This window comes from Dendrobates tinctorius, unplaced genomic scaffold, assembly GCF_039654945.1.
Source record: "Dendrobates tinctorius isolate UK_male_01 unplaced genomic scaffold, ASM3965494v1 ptg000116l, whole genome shotgun sequence".
NCBI classification, from domain to species: Eukaryota; Metazoa; Chordata; class Amphibia; order Anura; family Dendrobatidae; genus Dendrobates; species Dendrobates tinctorius.
The window spans coordinates 48,706,354-48,724,866 of record NW_027361784.1 but is presented as its reverse complement, the minus strand read 5'-3'; the positions used below and the strand labels follow the sequence as shown (position 1 = coordinate 48,724,866).

At 44.0% G+C, this 18,513-nt stretch overlaps 1 long non-coding RNA gene across 2 annotated transcripts in view; it reads left to right on the top strand.

Annotated features, from left to right (window-relative positions):
- Window positions 1-296: 296 nt before the first annotated feature.
- Window positions 297-18,513, top strand: part of LOC141101389 (uncharacterized) — a 63,435-nt gene continuing 45,218 nt past the window's right edge. The window contains exon 1 of one of the 2 annotated variants that reach the window (XR_012234965.1): window positions 297-367. This is a non-coding gene — a long non-coding RNA (uncharacterized lncRNA). Of the gene's footprint in view, window positions 368-17,697; window positions 17,740-18,513 lie in introns of those variants that run through there. The other variant, XR_012234964.1, reaches the window with a different exon arrangement.

The following is an 18,513-nucleotide window of genomic DNA, read 5'->3' as shown; positions in this document are numbered from 1 at the left end:
TGATTAATGCAGATGATAATCCATTTGGAATCGATCAGGGATCGGGTCGTCTTGTGGAGGATGAACAGTCTGTTCACTTTATTCGCCGACACCATCAATACCTAAGACTTACAAAGTACAAGATGATGCAGCTGAATGCTTCATTTTCTCATCTCCTTTCCACTTCACTCCTTTCTCGTTACTTAATTATAACCCAAACCAGCACCTCTGTAGGATTTCCATGTTCTCCTTTTGGCTAACATCACTCAACCTCTTGAAAATACTTTTCTTCTTTTTTTTGTTGTATTTGCATTCTAGTCTGACAGTGGATATCAGCTACTCCTGGGACTCAGAGGAGAGTGGAGGCTGTACTCAAGCTCGTTATCTTGTAAGTACTCTCTATAGATTGCAACTGAGCATTTTCACACCATAAGACCAGGTAATTTGGGGGAGAACTTCTAGCAAAAATAAAAATAAGAAAAACACATGTGGGGTCTCTACTAATCTTGATAACAAGCACAGGTAAAGCTGACAGCTTAGAGTTTTGAGATTATGAGGAGGATTTGGAGAAATTCTGCTCAGTTTCTGCACTAAAAAGTTATTCTAAGTTAGGGTGTGTTCACTTATTTTTTGGAGCAGGAACTGAACAGAATCTTTCCAAATCCTCCTCAAATACTCAAAACATGTTTCCGGTGATGTATTATAAATGTACTGATGGTGGTTCTGTTGATGTATTCATGTAAGTACCCATTTACATTGTTGTGGCCCTTGGGCTTGGTTCAGTATGGCATTGGGGCACTTGGACCAAAAAATTTGTTCATTCCTGGTTAAGAGTGAAAAAGATTTAAAAATTCACAAAAATACAGGCCAGCTAAACAAATAAAAAAAATTAATTGTGCAAACTTAATAGAACCTACAATATAGTACTGTATATGTTTCAATGTAATGAGCGATTATGTACTTCACAAACTTCCAGTGATCACTGGTCCATTTCCAACGTATCCATGAAAGATGAACCAAGGCCGCATTAGCCACTTGACTCTGTTTGCCGGATCACGCCTCGTCTGGTCTAGTTGGCTCTTTGTGCATTTTCGGGAGGCTTCCAGTGGCGCTCCCCGGTTATAATAAACACATGCAAATTTCTTTAGCGGCTCAACTACATGGAAAATAATTTCATTTACAGCTGGAATACTTACAAGCGACAGATAAGCGAATTATGAAGAGGTTGTTTTCATAAATATACAAGCAGGTGTCAGCCATGTATGAAACGTTGGAACGTTGCAGTTTTCTCACCTGCAGAAGTGAGGGGATTAGCTGGGGATTTGCTTGAAGGATTTTCTCAGAGCGACTTTTTAAAAATTTTTTTTTTTTTTTTGTATTTTTTTTCTTTGCGGGTACACTTTTATTCTTTAATAGAATCTTCATGGTCCCATTTAGTTATTTATTTATTTTGTGATCAGTCAGGAGGAAAATGCATTTACTTTGCTGCTCCTATCTCCGAGGAGCAGAAGACTCAAAAGACTCATTTCCACAGAAGTTTTCTTTCTCTCCGTCAAAGAGCAATTTCTACGATTTTTACTTATTTGTTCCATTCGCGCCTGCACAGAGTATGAATGACGCTACTGACGGAGTATAAAAATGCTACACTGCACAAAAGGATCCAAAAATGTATCTGATTGGGGAGATGGGAAGAAGCCCTGTGATATTATCCCACATTCCAGAAGCTAGATTTATTATTTCACTTGCTGGTTTTTATTAGTATGAGGGCCCCGTCACACACAGCGATCTTGCCAGCGAGATCGCTGTGTGTGACTGGGATCAGCGACCGACCCCCTGCCCGGTATCGCTGATCGTCCAGGATCGTCCTGGGCCGTTTTTTGATCGCTGGTCTCCCGCTGACCAGCACACATCGCTGCGTGTGACGGGGATCAGCGACCGGCGCCCCTGCCGGGTATCGCGGATCGTCCTGGGCCGTTTTTTGATCGCTGGTCTCCCGCTGACCAGCACACATCGCTGCGTGTGGCAGCGAGAGACCAGCAATCCGCGACGCTGCACGCTGGTTTCAAATGTAAACATCGGGTATCCAGGAGCCGCGGCTCCAGGATACCCAATGTTTGCATTTGAAACCAGCTTGCTCGCTGGTCCTGATCGCTGGTGGGGCTGTCTTTGTGACAGCTCACCAGCGATCAGCTAACTATGTCCCAGCGATCCCATCCATGTCAGATCATTGCTCTCACTGTTATTAGCGGCAGCAGGTGTCGGATGATGGGAGCTGTAGTCCCATCTTCTGACACAAGTGATCGGAGGTAAAGCTTATACCTCCGATCACAGCTGAGCGCTCGTGCTGTCTTTTGATAGTGTGGGAACGGCGGATCTCTGACCTGCGGGGATGATTTCCCCATCGATCAGAAGCAGTGTTTGCCGCATTGTAATGCACATGACAGTGCAGCAAACACTAGATGTTCGGGCCCCCCATCCAAGTGAATGGGGTCCTGGTTCGGGTCAGGGTACTGTTCTGGTATCCAAACCCAAACTTTTTGTAACTGTTCTGCCGAACTCAAACATCCAGGTGTCCGCCCATCTCTTGTGATGTGGTCTGTAAAAAAACAGTTTTCTACATTTTGTTAGAAAAATTAGAAATTGCTGGTCAACTTTTAATCCCATCTAATTTCCTAACAAAAAGAAAATTACATTCATAATAGATGATGCTGATATAAAGTAGACATGTGGGAAATGTTATTTATTAATTATTTTGTAAAGCATGACTAACTAGCTTAAGGATATAAAAATTGAAAGTTTGAAAATCGGGAATTTTTTTTACAAAATTCCAATATTTTCACAAATAAACGCAGAAAATATCAGCCTAAATTTACCACTTACATGAAGCCCAACATTTTTATTTATTTGATTGTATATGAGTTGGTGACTCTAGGTAAGCACCTGTTCACATCTAGTTCATGTTTGTATGTGACGGTTAGTTTTTTGAAATTTATGAAGTCCAACATGTCACGAAAAAACCATCTCAGAATCACTGGGACACATTGAGGGCTGGACATAGAAAAAAATGGGCATCAAACAAACCTGGCGCCCTCAACATTACACCAAACAGGGCGGGGCGCCATGTGTGTTTGACGCCCATTTTTTTCTAAGTCCAGCCCACCTTATATATATGTGAGTGATACCGTGTGGTTAGTATTGGCTATGTACCTGAGGAAGAGGACAGGACGTCCACGAAACGCGTCGTTTTATAGCCCTGAATAAAGTATGCAACTCTTCTGAACCCAGTGGTGCCCTCGCCTGATTTTGGAGGAGCGCGGAATTATCGGCATTTTGAATATCCTGTGATGGTGTGATATGTTATGTGGATATCATTTTTTGTATATTCCTATTTTTAACAATTCCAGTTATTTTCATAGTGTTTTTCTTATTACATTGTAAGTCTACAGCCTCACTGTATCTGTCTCTTGATGACCCCCTGTAGTGCACTAATTCCTAAGGCCCCTTGTTCTCCTCTGGGAGGCCTGGAAACCACCCCAACTGGTTTGACTACCCCTGGACAAGGAAGGGGGTGGGGGGAAGAACAGCAGCTGGACAGTCAGTCCCAGTGTGGACAGGATCTTGTAAAGACTGCATTTCAGAGAGAAGGACCCATTATATCCTCTGGTGCTAGAGTTTTGGAATCTAGTTTCCCTGGACATTTTATCTTGTTACTGGACTGCATTCTTATTCTGGACTATCTTATCCTTTGTGTGGTGGACTGAATATGGACCTTTTCGTATTTTTGCCTGAATAAAGGTCTTGGAATTGTTCACTCTTCGCTTGCTCTGTTGATTGTGTGATACCAGAGAAGGACCCCGTGACAACCCTGTCCAGAATTTCTTGAAGATCCGATGTGGGTCCGGTGCCCTCTGCAGCCCTCCTGACAAATTCATTATATGTGTTGCGCATACTCACAACATGCAAAGGTGAGAATTCTACCTTACAGTCCACTAATTGTTTGGGTAACTGCGCTATTGCGCCCCTTTATTGTTTCTACCACATAATTTGACACTGGTCAGAATTGTAAAATTTGGCTGGTCGGGAAGGTGAATAAAGGCTCGGGGCTGAAGGGGATAAAAAAAGAAGAGGCTGGAGGAAGCTTCACGGGCCTTCATACAAGGTCCTGTGGTAGTGGCACAGGTGAGCACTATTAATTATTTTTTTCAACCTACAGTTTATTAATCTCAGGAGTATAAAAAGAAACTTTCAATTTCAAGTATCTTCAACACAAATCCTATTTGGCCAAATTAGAGGAAACGTTTTTAGATTTAACAAGTGAATTTATTTCTGAACAGAGGCACAACAAGCTTGATGGTTGTAGTCCCTTTGTGACACACAACGCTTGGTAGTTTCATCCACCCTTAGTGGAATATTACACTTAAAGGGAATCAGTTGGCAGGACTTCTTCCTCCAAATTGTTTATATGTATGTGTAGCTTTCTCAAGGACAAGTCCAGCAATACCTTTACATGGCCGATGCGTTCCTCCATTACTGAGAAATCAGTATTAGAATTAATACAATATCTTACCTGTACTGGAATCTTTAATCTCCCCCGAAAACCAGGGGTGAGTTTCCCAAAATAAGAAGTCCAAGAAGTATCGTTTCACCTTGCGGAGAATAACATGCCGAGATGAGGAGACTTAAAGCCGCAATGCTCCTCTGGGAAATATGCAAATTGTCTCTTCAGAGAGAAAGAGGACTAGAACTCTAGTGCCACCTATTGGAAGTAGAAACCTAAAAGTCGACATTGACTTTTAGGATTGCTACTTCCAATAGGTGGCACTAGAGTTCTAGTCCTCTTCCTCTCTGAAGAGACAATTTCCAAATTAAGCAGCAATGCTTCAGCATTCAGGCTCTTGCCTAGGGAACTTCATGATTACCTGAGCAGAGAAGCCCTGGAGGTGCATAGAGAAGAAGCAACCTGCATAATCTCTGTTTATACCAATCACTTGTAGGAGAAATCAATTTTAGATTAGGGTTACCAGGTGATTTGCATATGGAGACAGCAGGGGATATGCAAATCATGTATTTCCGGCTATTCTGAGTTCTCAGAGTGAAAAATGATTAATACAGATATTAAAAAAAAAAATCAATAAATAAAATAAGAAAAAATAATAGAAAAAATATACAAAGCCCCCAACCTCCCCTGAAAAATCACATCATTCTCCAATATTAGATATCTTGCAAAACAAGAATTATTTAAAAAAAATACATAGTGTTCAGACAAGCTGTATTCTACCTAGCACATACAATAATTACTCTGAGCCTGCAATTTTTTTCCACTTTCACCAAGGTCCCATTTAGACATGAATCTTCTGAATAAAACTTATGAAACGCCTTGCTTTTTACCATCATGCCCCAGAAGAAGCTAAGAGGACGAAACCACTGGTCAAGTAAATGCAATGCATGAGTGTTTTGCTTTGATATATGGAAGCTTTAGGTGAAATTTGTGTCTGTACCATCACTTACTCTGCTTTGCATTCTTAAAGTCATATGGTCGTTGTCGTTCAACTGCCAGTGGGACTGTTAGAAACTTTTTTTTGTAATGTGTCTCATTGGAGAAATTACCATCTCTCCCTACTCATCAGCCACATTTTCTCCTTCCCCCCCCCCACGCCTCTGGAATTTATTCACTAATATTTTCGGGAATTTGAGTAGTTCTCCTCCATAGTCGGCGCATGCGCAAGGAAATCTTGCCTTGCACATGCGCAGGATGCTTTGCCCAGCTGCAGGCAAAGCCAAAAAGCAAAAAAGCATTACTGTGCATGTGCCGGTGAACTATGTCCCGGAAGTATTTTGCTGTGTTCCGGGACATAGCTTACCGGCGCATGGTCAGTAATGCTTTTGGGCTTTGTCCGCAGTTGGGCAAAGCATACTGCGCGTGTGTGAGGCAAGATTGCATTGCGCATGCGCCGACTATGGAGGAGAACTACTCAAATTCCCGAATATATTGCGGATGGCAGACAAGGATGGGGTGGAGGAAAGGAGACAAAACACCGCCTATCGGACCGGACACAAGACAATTAACTAGCCCGCCAAATTGAGGTTACAGATTCCTTTTAATAAGGCTGGTTTAACACTAGCGTATTTTAACGCAGCGCATCGTGCGCGTACATGCGCGTGCGTCCTGATCCCCTATCTTTAACATGGGGGCGCATGGTCTATCGTTTGCACGCATTCGTATGCGTTTTCGTGCACATGCGTTTTTTGTGGTGTGCGCCCAGGTGCGCCGGACGCAACCTGTTGCATTTTTGGTCCGTCCGACCTGTCTCAAAAAAACGCATGTGCATGGAATGCGACAAAATAACACATTACAGCCTATTGGAACACAGACGTGCGCATGGACATGCGCACGTCAGCGTTTAAAATCGAATGCGTTTTAAGAGTCAATATGGCTACAAACTAGTTAAAATGTATGCGCATAAAATAAGCAAACGCATGCAAAACGCTTGATGCGTTTGGACTGCTGCGCAAAAAACGCTAGAGTGAAAGTATCCTAAGTCTTGATCAAAATTATGTTCAATTTTATTTTTTTATGTTAGTTTTACTCTATTTTGTTGTATTTACTGTTATGTTTCTTTTTTGAATTTTAATTTTATTTGTTATTGTATTTGCTTTTGATGTATTATTTGCTAGATTTGTTTCAATTATATATCTTTATTATTATTTGCTTTTAGTTTGATGTATTGGTTGAGTTTTATGTTCTATTTCAATAAATTAAATTTTCTATTATTTTACTATTACTTTTTCTTCTCCATTTTATTAACTTACAAAACAAACTATTTTCATCGCACTCTTTTCTTTTTCTAAATCACCATGCATCCCTTTATTGCACCGCGCCAATTCCATCACAATCTTCAGATCGACCAATCCGGAGGGAGAAGGCACATTTCTCTCATTATGGACACCTGAGTGGTAATTTTAGCTGTTTTACAAAGTAAATGACAAACATCTTAAATCTTCAAACTGACAATACCCTCTTTCCTCGAGATAATGGTGCAAAAAAAAAAAAAATATCAAAGGAAAACCCGCAATTTGCTAGTGTTATATGTGTGCATATTATACTTTGAAATGATAATTTGCAGAGTCTCTTTGAGATAAAAATGCAATTACAGTCTGCTTTCATTTCCCTTCTGTCGACATATAAAATTATCACGTCCTTTGCTGCCTTATCAAATTCAATATCATTTCATTTATTTGCAGCTGAGGTTCCCGGTTTGTATTGTCTTAGCGTCGCGTCTTTAAATTAAGGACTTCAGAGTTCACGCCGTAACAATTAAAAGATGTTACATTGTTAGCTCGGAGCATTCACGCTATCTCCAAGACAAGTAATTGCCGAGGATGAATGGAAGACGTTGGCTGGCAAATTTAAGATGATGAATCGCGCACTTTTTTTTTTTCGTCAATTTTTTTTTTCTCCCATTGGAAGCAGGACAGAAAAAAAATACAGATCTGTGCTTGTGTGTTATTTTTTTTTTTTTTTTTTAGCGATAGCTTTGAAAGTTCTATTTAATCAAAGCCTGATGGCGTATGTCAGAGCTCGCTGTGTCGGAGAATTCATTAAAGGAAGTCAGAATTTCTTAGGGAGCGGTTACTATGCCGTTTGCCACGTCTATTGATGTCGTCTCAAAGGAGATATTTAAAGATGGATTTGGAACAATTTGTCGGCTCCGTGAACTTTACGCTTCCATGGGAAAACTGCATGACACGTGAAAACCCATTCCTTTTGAAAAGTCTTGTTAGTTCAAGTCGGAGACAGCTAGAATCAATTGGATATGCGAAAGGACGTTCTTAAAAAAAAGTTCTGAGTTGGGTTAATTGAGAAGCATAAAAGTTGCACATAGAATCATAGAATCGTAGAGTTGGAAGGGACCTCCTGGGCCATCTGGTCCAACCCCCTGCTCAAAGCAGGATTCGCTAAATCATCCCAGTCAGATGTCTGTCCAGCCTCTGTTTGAAGACTTCCATTGAAGGAGAACTCACCACTTCTCGTGGCAGCCTGTTCCACTCACTGATCACTCTAACTGTCAAAAAGTTTTTTCTAATATCTAATCTGTGTCTCCTCCCATTCAGTTTCATCCCATTGCTTCTAGTCTTTCCATGTACAAATGAGAATAAAGATGATCCTTCTACAATGTGACAGCCCTTTAGATATTTGTAGACAGCTATTAAGTCTCCTCTCAGTCTTCTCTTCTGCAAACTAAACATTCCCAAATCCTGCAGCCTTTCCTCATAAGACAGGGTTTGCAGACCGGTCACCATTCTGGTCGCTCTTTTCTGAACTTGCTCCAGTTTGTTGATGTCTTTTTTAAAATGTGGCGCCCAAAACTGGACACAATATTCCAGATGAGGTCATCCAATGGCTTTAGACCTGTTTTCGAAACTAGGTCCCAAATGGAAATGTGCCGGATCCAGTTTTACGATCTTGGTTGTGTGGGGTTCCATCCAATTTAGGTCTCCATCAGTCGTGACTAGATCTGGTCCATAAAGATCTCTCAACAATAGGATGAATAAACCTGTAGAAGGTTGACCATACACGTGATGCTATTTGCCGAAACATCGTTTAGCTGACAGTCATCTCAGTTGACTCAGCCATACACAAGAGTGCTCATTTGGTCTGGATCTCTATGTGAAAGCCGCTGTCATTGCGATTGACAGTCCAAAATCGGACATCGTTGATCAACACTTCTCCCAACCATCATTTGGCCTGCAACCCCATACACGTTAGACCGTTGACAAATCCATCAATATCAACATAAGTCTAATGAGTGTGGCCAGCTTAAGGCTTCATCTCCAAACACAGGTGGTTGAAAGTATAATTTGTGACAATTGGCTTCTCATGCAGTTCCCGCCTGTCTCCTTAGACTGCCGTCTGCTTCATGGGACCGAATCAAAGGAAAACACAGATAATAATCTTCGAAGATAGCTGGTTAGTTGGCTTGGATGACCAAAGTGTTGGACAGTTGTGTCGTAATCTGGAGTAGAGACAAGGGCCCCAATTTATTATTGCAAGTGCGCCAGTTTTTCGGAGAGTTTTTTGAGTATTATGATTCTTTTTGTGCTTGTACCAAAATCATATCTCCATTTGCACCTTTGCTTTAAAGTCTAATTATATGTGTTAGTCTAGTCTGTTTTTTGTTTTTGGTGTCGCCACCGTGGGGACGTGGTCTATAGTTTGCAGATGTTTTCAACTGATTCAACACTTGCAATTTTTTTCAAAATGGATGCAAAATTTGTCGCTGATGTATGTCAATCCCCCCCCCCCCACACACACACCCACCAAGGAGGGATTTTAAGTACACCAAAAAAATTGTGAACAATTTTTTGGTGATATTTTGCAAATCTTGCAACTTTTTGCTCTAAAAAGTGGCAAAAATGGTTAAAGACAGAGAATAAATACATTTGTGAACCATTTTGCCACAAACACTGTCAGCAAAAAAAGAAAAGTGACTTTAAAAAAAAAAGTGCCAGTAAAGAAGTTATAAGATTGAAACCCTTTTTTTTTTTGCCCTTTCCAACCATTAATATAAGGAAAACTTCTGTCACAGACAATTCTTCTGGGTAAGATTAAAAAAGTAAGAGATTTTAATATCTTGACACTATCTTGGGACAAGGACAGGGTTAGGCTTTCTACACACAATGTTTTTTAAAAATTTTGGAAGTTTTTTTCCAGTTGAGTCTTTTGTGTAATTTTTATTCAGTCATTTCCTGAGCATTTTTATGACAGTTTTAACCACCAGGATTTTTTGGGAGAGCTTTTTTCATGTTTTTTTGTGAAGTTTTTTTCTGTCGTTTTCTTTTTTCACTCCATTGAATAATTAAGAAACCGTAATAACAAAGGCACAATGCTCTAAAAAGACGTCCGGAGGTATATTAAAGGGAATCCGTCACCAGAAGTTGGCGGCCTATGTAAATGCTCTGTGTCCAGTCCGATGGGCGATGTTTCTTCTTCTTTCTCCACCCCATCCGTGGTCCCCGTCCGCGATCTTTGCCGGTATCCATAGTTCGCGCATGCGCAAAGCAATCTTGCTTCGCGCACACGCAGTATGCTTTGCCCAACTGCGGGCAAAGCCGAAAATCATTACCGCGCATGCGCCGGTACACTATGTCCCGGGACACAGCGAAATACTTCCGGGACATAGTGTACTGACGCATGTGCAGTAAGGATTTTCGTCTTTGCCCGCAGATGGGCAAAGCATACTGCGTGTGCGCCAAGCAAGATTGATTTGCGCATGCGCGAACTATGGATACCGGCAAAGATCGCGGACGGGGACCACGGATGGGGTGGAGAAAGAAGAAGAAACATCGCCCATCGGACTGGACACAGGGCATTTACATAGGCCGCCAACTTCTGGTGACAGATTCCCTTTAAACTGTGTCATTGACTTACATTGTAAAGTACCGAGCGACTTTCGAGTGTAAAATGCGAGAAGAATGAAGGTCACTTCTTTTCTTCCCTTTCTTTTTAGAAAGCTAAAGCGGTTAAAAGATATTCAAAAGCCTAGACATGTGAACACTGCTCATGATCATGCTTTTGAATGTTTTTTTGATAGGATTTTTAGGCAGTTTCTGTAGCGACATAAGTTCATTAAATCAATTTATTCATCTCTAGACATAAAAAATTCCAAAAAACCCCTAGGGAATCACTAATTATGGCTAATGTTTTTAACCCCTTATCAACCTGTGACGTACTTTTCACATCGCAGGTCACATGCAGGATGTTTAGCGTACGTCGTGGAGCTGGGCCTGTCCCACATCGAGCCCATGCTGGCCGTGTGACATAGCCGGCGTCTGCCTGTAAGCATCGGCCGGAGCTCGCTGATTAAATATTTAGATACCGCTGACAATCACTGACAGCAGCATTTAAATTGAGTGATGGTCAGTTACCATGGCAGCTGTAGGCCTCTTCGGTTGCCATGGTCCCCTGACGGCCATTTTGATCCTCCTGTGCTGCTTAGTTACAGGCTGAGCTTCATATGAGACCATCATCTACACTGGACTCGGCACTATCCTGATATTACACTATATAATATAGTATAATCACAGGTTAAAGTCAGGATATCGGCACGCTCAAAACCAGGAGTGGGTGATGAATCCAGAAGTGGTGACGTGTTTCTATTAGACTTTTCCTCTGATTGTTTCACTCCTGGTTCTGACTTACAAATACTGATGTGAAATACTGACCAAATACTGACCAAAAACTGATCGTGTGAACGTGGCCTTAGGCATGTCTGATGAGTTTTCCAAGATGAAGGATTCTTCAAGAGAACACCAGCAGTCTTTTCCCTTAAGCCTCTTCCCAGTCGTTTTTTTTGGTGGCTTCATCGCCGGCATCCTTTTTGGTCACAGTTTTTAGCTGCTTCACAACTAGAGATGAGCAAATTTGTTCGGATTCGGTTCCAAATACGATCGGAATTAAATACTGTTTTTTGGAATATTCGGTGAACACAGCAGAACGTCATTAGAGTCAATGGGAGTAGACATTACCAAATATGTCCGGAACCAATCATAAGACATACATTCGGCATGAATATGGCAAAATCAGATTTGGGGTCAAAATCTGAACATGGGGACAGCAAGTCATTTTTACAATGCAGGTTCCGGTGAAAACCACCTGAAGAAGACATCAAGCGGACATATCCTAAGGGCTCTGTCACACTGGCATATAACACTTCCGTGTGCTATTTGATGTTTTTTCGGATTGCACTCGGACCAATGTTATACTATGGAGCAGTGCAAATCGGCAATTATGCCGATCCAGTATACTGCGCGTGGCTCCGACATTCGGAACGCGAGCACCAGTACAAGTCTATGGGTGAGTGTGCAAAAATCGGACAACACTCAGATGTCATCTGAGTGCAGTACGACATTCGCGCACAGAGACAATGGAGACATAAGGTTCTCCATCTTCTGCAATTTTCTCATGCAAGAGAATCGGGTCAAACGGAGATGACTCTCGTTTCAGACTCCAATATAGTTTGAGCCAAGTGATATTAGCATAAATTGGCCAGATTCTCTCGCACCAAAAAATCGACAGCCGTGTGAGCGAGACCTTAGGCTGGGTATTGGTGAATCTTGCAGAATTTCTGCTTCATTTCTGCATCTATTAGGTTACTGTGATGGTGTGATATGCTATGTGGATATCATTTTGTGTATATTTCTATTTCACTGATTTTCATAGTGTTTTTCTTGTTGCCTTGTATGTCTGCAGCCTGACTGTATCTATGTCTCTTGATGATCTCCTGTAGTGTCTTAATCCCCCAGGCACCTTTGTCAGGTCTAGGAGGCCTGAAAACCACCCCAACCTGTCTGGCTACTTCTGGACATAGGGAGGGGGCTGGAAAGGACAGGAGGGGGGAAGTCAGTTCCTGTGTGTAGAGCATCATGTGAACACAGCACGTCAGAGAGAAAGAGAAGCGTATGGACTTTTTATCCTCTGGCTGCTGGATTTTTGGACTCTCATCTCCCTGGACATTTTATCCTGTTACTGAACTGCATACTTGTTCTGGACTATTGTATCCTCAGTGTGGTGGATTGTTTATGGACCTTTTAGTTTTGCCTATAATAAAAGTCTTGGGATTGTTCACACTTCCCTCGCTCTGTTGATTGTGTGATACCGGAGAAGGACCCCGTGACAGTTACATTTTTCATTGCATTTTTATCGCATTTTTTCGGCTGCGATTTTTGTCTCATTTATTGACATATCCTGTTTTTAAGCTGTTTTTTTGATACTTCCTGGTATTTGGCTTTGATAAAACCTTGTTCACACAGTCATGTGTGGATTACATGCGTATTTTACCTACGGGTTTTTCAGCATCTAGTGCAATTCTATGGAGAAAATCCGCACAGAAATCTCAGCGTACCCGCAAGAGAATTTCACATGTTGCTGACTTGAAACTCGCACCGCAGATCAGTTTACGCTGTGTTAAAAAAAAGCATCATGGGCAGGAGATTTCTATAAATACCATCCATTTTTCCGGAACCGTAAGAAGCTGTGTTTTCTGTCCAGTGAAGATACTCAGCGACAAAAATTCATGGTGTGAACTCAACCTTAGTAGCAAATGGAGTTGGGTGAAAGACCTTATGGTTTTACATGAAGTGTTACCTTTCACAAAGGAAATCCCTTTAAGAAGCTCTGCTCCTGCTGATAAATTACAGCAATCTGGGTAACAATTCATCGAGCTCTTCAGATAAGGGCTTTGGCTGTAATTAGAGTCATATGTTACTGTATGTTATTATTACGTGAGTGCTGCTGTTTGCGCTTCCTTTATAATGTTAGTGTTGTTATTACGGCTCTTATGGTAATTGATTGCATTGTTATTATGTTATTATGGTGTTTTGTATTTATGGCTTTATTAAAACCCGCTGCAGTCATTTTATTTAAAAAGCAAATAAAACGCCCGTCTGCACCCCTGACGCGCGCCAACATGCAAATTAATCTCACTGGTAATTAGTTGCATTCATTCCCGGAATGTGCATCGGGAGACGCATGCGGCAGGAGGCCCCTGACCGAGTCCTGCATTCAGCTGGAGGAGAGAACATTTTTCTATATATTGTACATTGTATTGCATTGTATATATTGAATATTTTTCTATATATTTGTAATGTAAGATTTGATTTTGCAGAACTTTCTAGAATCTCCCATTGCTACACACTGAGGAGACGAGCCTGTCATGTAGCTGCAACCCCCCTCTTCCCCCACAACACACACACCAGTGTCTTCCTGTGTGCAGCTCTGTGAAACCTGAAACCGTCCATTTCCTCTCGAAGCCCTCTCCTTCCCCCATACCTGCACGGCTAAGTGGAAAGGATGTCCCTTTGTCTGAAACCACGAGGCCAATCTAGCTATAGGTGATATTAAAGAGACTGTATCGCAAAAACCATATACCGTCGAGATATAATAATCATATCACTGTTTAGGCAATGAAGCCAGCTTTCTAAACCCCTAAGTTTCACGATTCTTGGACTTCCAGAAACTGAGATATGGATTGCTCCCAAATGGAGTGTCCTAAGTATGGCATGCTTGGAGTTGTTTCACTCTATTCGGTAAATTACAAACAATGGTACCCTACGGGTGGTTATACGAGCTTTTCTCGTCCCGATATAGTTAGTATAAGTTTTTAGTAAAGTTTCAACTTAGAGAGAAGGGGGGTGGAACCTCCCCAGCCGGCCCCTTTTGCTGAGGTCACACAGCCTAGACCATAAGGGATGCGAGGGGACAATGAGCTCAGTTCAGCCGAAGTCCTCATGCCAGAGAGACGTGCCGATGAGTGGGGACACTTGGTTAAGCGCCCCTCCCCCAGCCACATGGTCTGCCTAATACCAACTAAGCACATGTGAGTGTTACTTTCTGTTCTTTCATCCACTTTGTTTTATATTTGTATTTGTACAGATGTAATGTCTCAACTTTATAACAATTTTTATGTAATCACTGCCCACTTTGGGAATAAATGATAAAATCTATTAGTTTGCCTCCATGCTCTAAGAAACGAACTATGCGCCTTTTTTTTAGATAATCGCTACTAATTTGAGGGGTTTGCCGCGGACCCTCTTAATTAATTCTTTCATTAAGTAAAGCGTGGCTGGTGGCAGCGTGGTGTGCGCGGCTGGCTAGGCTAGCTGGCAGTACAGACGGGTCTTACATGCTCCTCACACGGCGGCACCCTGGATTTCTCCTGCAGACACTAAGCGCTGTATCTGTTTGCAGAGCCTGCACTCCTAGCACTGTTAACCCATTCCTGTAGCCCTGCTTTATCCAGTCACATTTATCTAATTCCAACGAGATAGACTCGTGCTCCAGCCTCTATATAATACCAGCAGCATAGACTTTGCTACAACCTAAGGATATCTATTACCCTATCGGTATCTTTTGCAGTTTTCTACCAAAAGAAACCAAAAAACCTTTCTGATGAAGGTCCGTTGTTGGACCGAAAACGTTCATAAGATATGAGTCTATTTTTGTCTGGATGCTAAATAAAGAATATACTGCTTCATTTTTGAGTGCCAAGTATTTTTGTACATATTTATGGGTTGGAAACCTTACTTGAGCACAGAACAACCTTCCTTTTTGTCTGGAGTGCCGTGTTTTTTTGCCTGCCTGGCTAGGCTAGCAGGCAGTACAGACGGGTCTTACATGCTGAATGAGGATCTGCGGCCACAGCATTGATAATTCCCTTACTGCAGTAGTCTAAGTGCCCGTGCACAGCAAGCAGCCCATCCGGCGACTAATTACTGTGACGGACTCAGCTCCTGCTGAGCCCATTTTTTGAGTGGACCCTCTGGGTCGTGGCACCCACCCACCGAGGGCGAGCTGACCTTGTGAGAATCCACCCCCTATACAGGGAGTGTCAGGGGCAAGACCAAGGGGGTGAGCCACCACGACTGCTGGGACCAGACGGCCGGCTCAGGGGACACTAGACGAGAGTCTGACGACAAGGACGAGCAGGAAGCAAGACGAGACTAGACGTAGGTGCAAGGTATCTTCATTAGAATAACACAAGATCACATACAGAGAAAACAAGCAAAACGTGCAAGGTGCGCGCATGGGCACGCCAAGGTCCATAACATGGTACGTGCCAGATGGCACGCCTAGGCACAGGTAATGGCATGATGGCATCGGACTCCGGACTGCTGGCAAACCGACAGGGTCCAGGGATCAGGCTGCGGACGTCAGCTCCGGACATCAGGCCGTAGTCATCTGGTTCCGGACCTCTGGCAACGGTCGGCAGGTTCCGGGCATCCGGCAGGCAAACCAGGGTTCAGGCAAGGAGGCACGACAGATATCCAAGCAGGGTGCGTGTTTAGGGAACACGCCAAGGTCCAAGGCTAGGTGCGTGTGTAGGGGACACGCCAGGGTCCAAGGCTAGGTGCGTGTGTAGGGGACACGCCAGGGTCCAAGACTAGGTGCGTGTGTAGGGGACACGCCAGGGTTCAAAGCGAGGTGCGTGTGTAGGGGACACGCCAAGATTCGCAAACGAGACAGGGTGCGTGTGTAGCCACGCCAAAGCATAGAATAAGACAGTGCGTGTAGAGACACGCCAAGGTACAAGGTATAAGACAGAGTGCGTGTAGAGACACGCCAAGGTTCAAGGTACAAGACAGAGTGCGTGTTGAGACACGCAAAGGCACAAGACAGGGTGCGTGTAGAGACACGCCAAGGTTCAAGGCAGGGTGCGTGCTAGAAGCGACGCCAGGGTTCAAGGCAGGGTGCGTGCTAGGAGCCACGCAGGGACGCACACCTCACTGGCCAATGCACACGGCTGTAACGCCAGCACGAGGCACGACTAAGGCACAGGAGGGGACAAAGGAACCTTCGTGCTAGGAGCCACGCCAGGTTCAGGGCAGGGTGCGTGCTAGGAGCCACGCCAGGGTTCAAGGCAGGGTGCGTGCTAGGAGCCACGCCAGGGTTCAAGGCAGGGTGCGTGCTAGGAGCCACGCCAGGGTTCAAGGCAGGGTGCGTGCTAGGAGCCACGCCAGGGTTCAAGGCAGGGTGCGTGCTAGGAGCCACGCCAGGGTTCAAGGCAGGGTGCGTGCTAGGAGCCACGCCAGGGTTCAAGGCAGGGTGCGTGCTAGGAGCCACGCCAGGGTTCAAGGCAGGGTGCGTGCTAGGAGCCACGCCAGGGCACAAGGAAGGGCTGCGTGCTAGGAGCCACGCAGAGGGCACGCCACACTGGCCAGTACACACGGCTGTACACAAACACGTGGCACTTACCACGGCACAGGAGACGGCCAAGGGGAACCCACGCCAGGGTTCAATGCAAGGACAAGGCAGGGAACAAGGCAAGGAATACAGGCAGAAACAGAGCCAGGTCAGAGCGAGGACAGAGTCTAGCAGCGGAGCGTAGGCAGAAGCCCAGAGCCGGGCCAAGGGAAGACCTTGGGACTAGACAAAGAAACGAGCACTAAGGAGAGGAGAAATGGTGCGTGTGCCAGGGAGCACTACAGAGCACCATAGGAGAGAGCGAGGCAGAGCAAGCAAAGACTGAGACCATAGGGAGGAACACAAAGCAAGGAATAGCAAGGCAGAGAACACAGGGAGGACTACAAGTCAAAGCATAGCAAAAGCAAGACATGGCAAGACAGGCGAGGCAGAGAACACAGGAAGGACTACAAGTCAAAGCATAGCTAAGGCGAGACATAGCAAAACAGACTAAGACAAAGAACAGCAGAAGGACTACAAGGCAAAGCAAGGCAAAGACAAACATGGCACGAGAGACAACACAAGACATGGCACAAGACAAGAGGCGGAATACGAGCACGGAGCGTGTGCAGAGACGCACTACAGAGCAAAGTGCAAGGGCACAGAATAGAGGGAGCAACCCCACAGACCCAGAGCCTTGCAGGGAAGCAACACAATAATCAGGCCCTGAGCATAGGAAGAGGCGGCCTGATATAGGGCATAGCACCTCCTCCTCCAGGTCAGGACCAGGGGAGCACTTCCAGGATTCTAGACATGACGAGATGATAGCAGAACCAGACAGTGCAGGATCTTAGGAAACGTCACATGATCAGGGTTTCAGACATGACGAGATGATCACCGAACCAACCAGTGCAGGATCCTAGGAAGAACACATGATCCGGGATTCTAGACATGACGAGATGATTGCAGAACCAGACAGTGCAGGATCTTAAGAAACATCACATGATCAAGGACTCCAGACATGACGAGAAGATCACAGAAGGCAGAGCAGATACGCAGGGATCCTGCAGCTCAGACATGAGGTGAGTCTGCACACAGCTCTAGCGAACATGCAGGACAGCAGACAAAACATGCGCATGCACATCGCTCCAGGAGTTCTTGAGACAAACAGACATGGCGGACGTGACAATTACCCTATGTGCAGTTCCCTGACTGACCTGAGGGTAAGGGGGGCGCAGGAGAGCTGCTAGTTCCAAAGTGGAACTGAGAAAGTGGGATATACAGTTCTTGGAAGGTTGTTAGCAGTGGTGGGGCATCCAAAATCCCCCCCCTGCGGTAAATTGTTAGAGCAAGATTAGCTTGCTGTATATTTTTGTCACATGGTGCCGGTGGTGGGATAACTAAGATAAGCCCCCACTGTGCCTGTGATAGCCTTGTGCCGGCAGTGCGTCGTGTCCCTCCGTCCGCTGACATACCCGTGAGTGGTGGGATCGTCACGTATTGGTGGCACAGGCTGCGCTGTCCGTGACAATATTGTACAGTAAACCGAACATAAAAAGGACAGATTGAAGCTTTTCTCCAGTTATTGCAGCTCAGATCCATTGAAGGGAAGGTGGCTGAGCTGAAATACAAGATACCCGTGAATGGGCGCAACGATATTTTATAGAAGAAAGACGAAAACTCGGCGTCCATACTTATGCACGTAAACTTTTTTTTTCAATTTAGCTTCTTTTTCCTGAGTAACTCCTTCCACTCACAGATAATTTTACTTTTTGAGCTTTCATTTTTTTTCTTCCCCTTCTTCCAAAAGTCATAATTTTTTTAACTTTTCGTTTTTAGGGGATTTTGTTTTTACT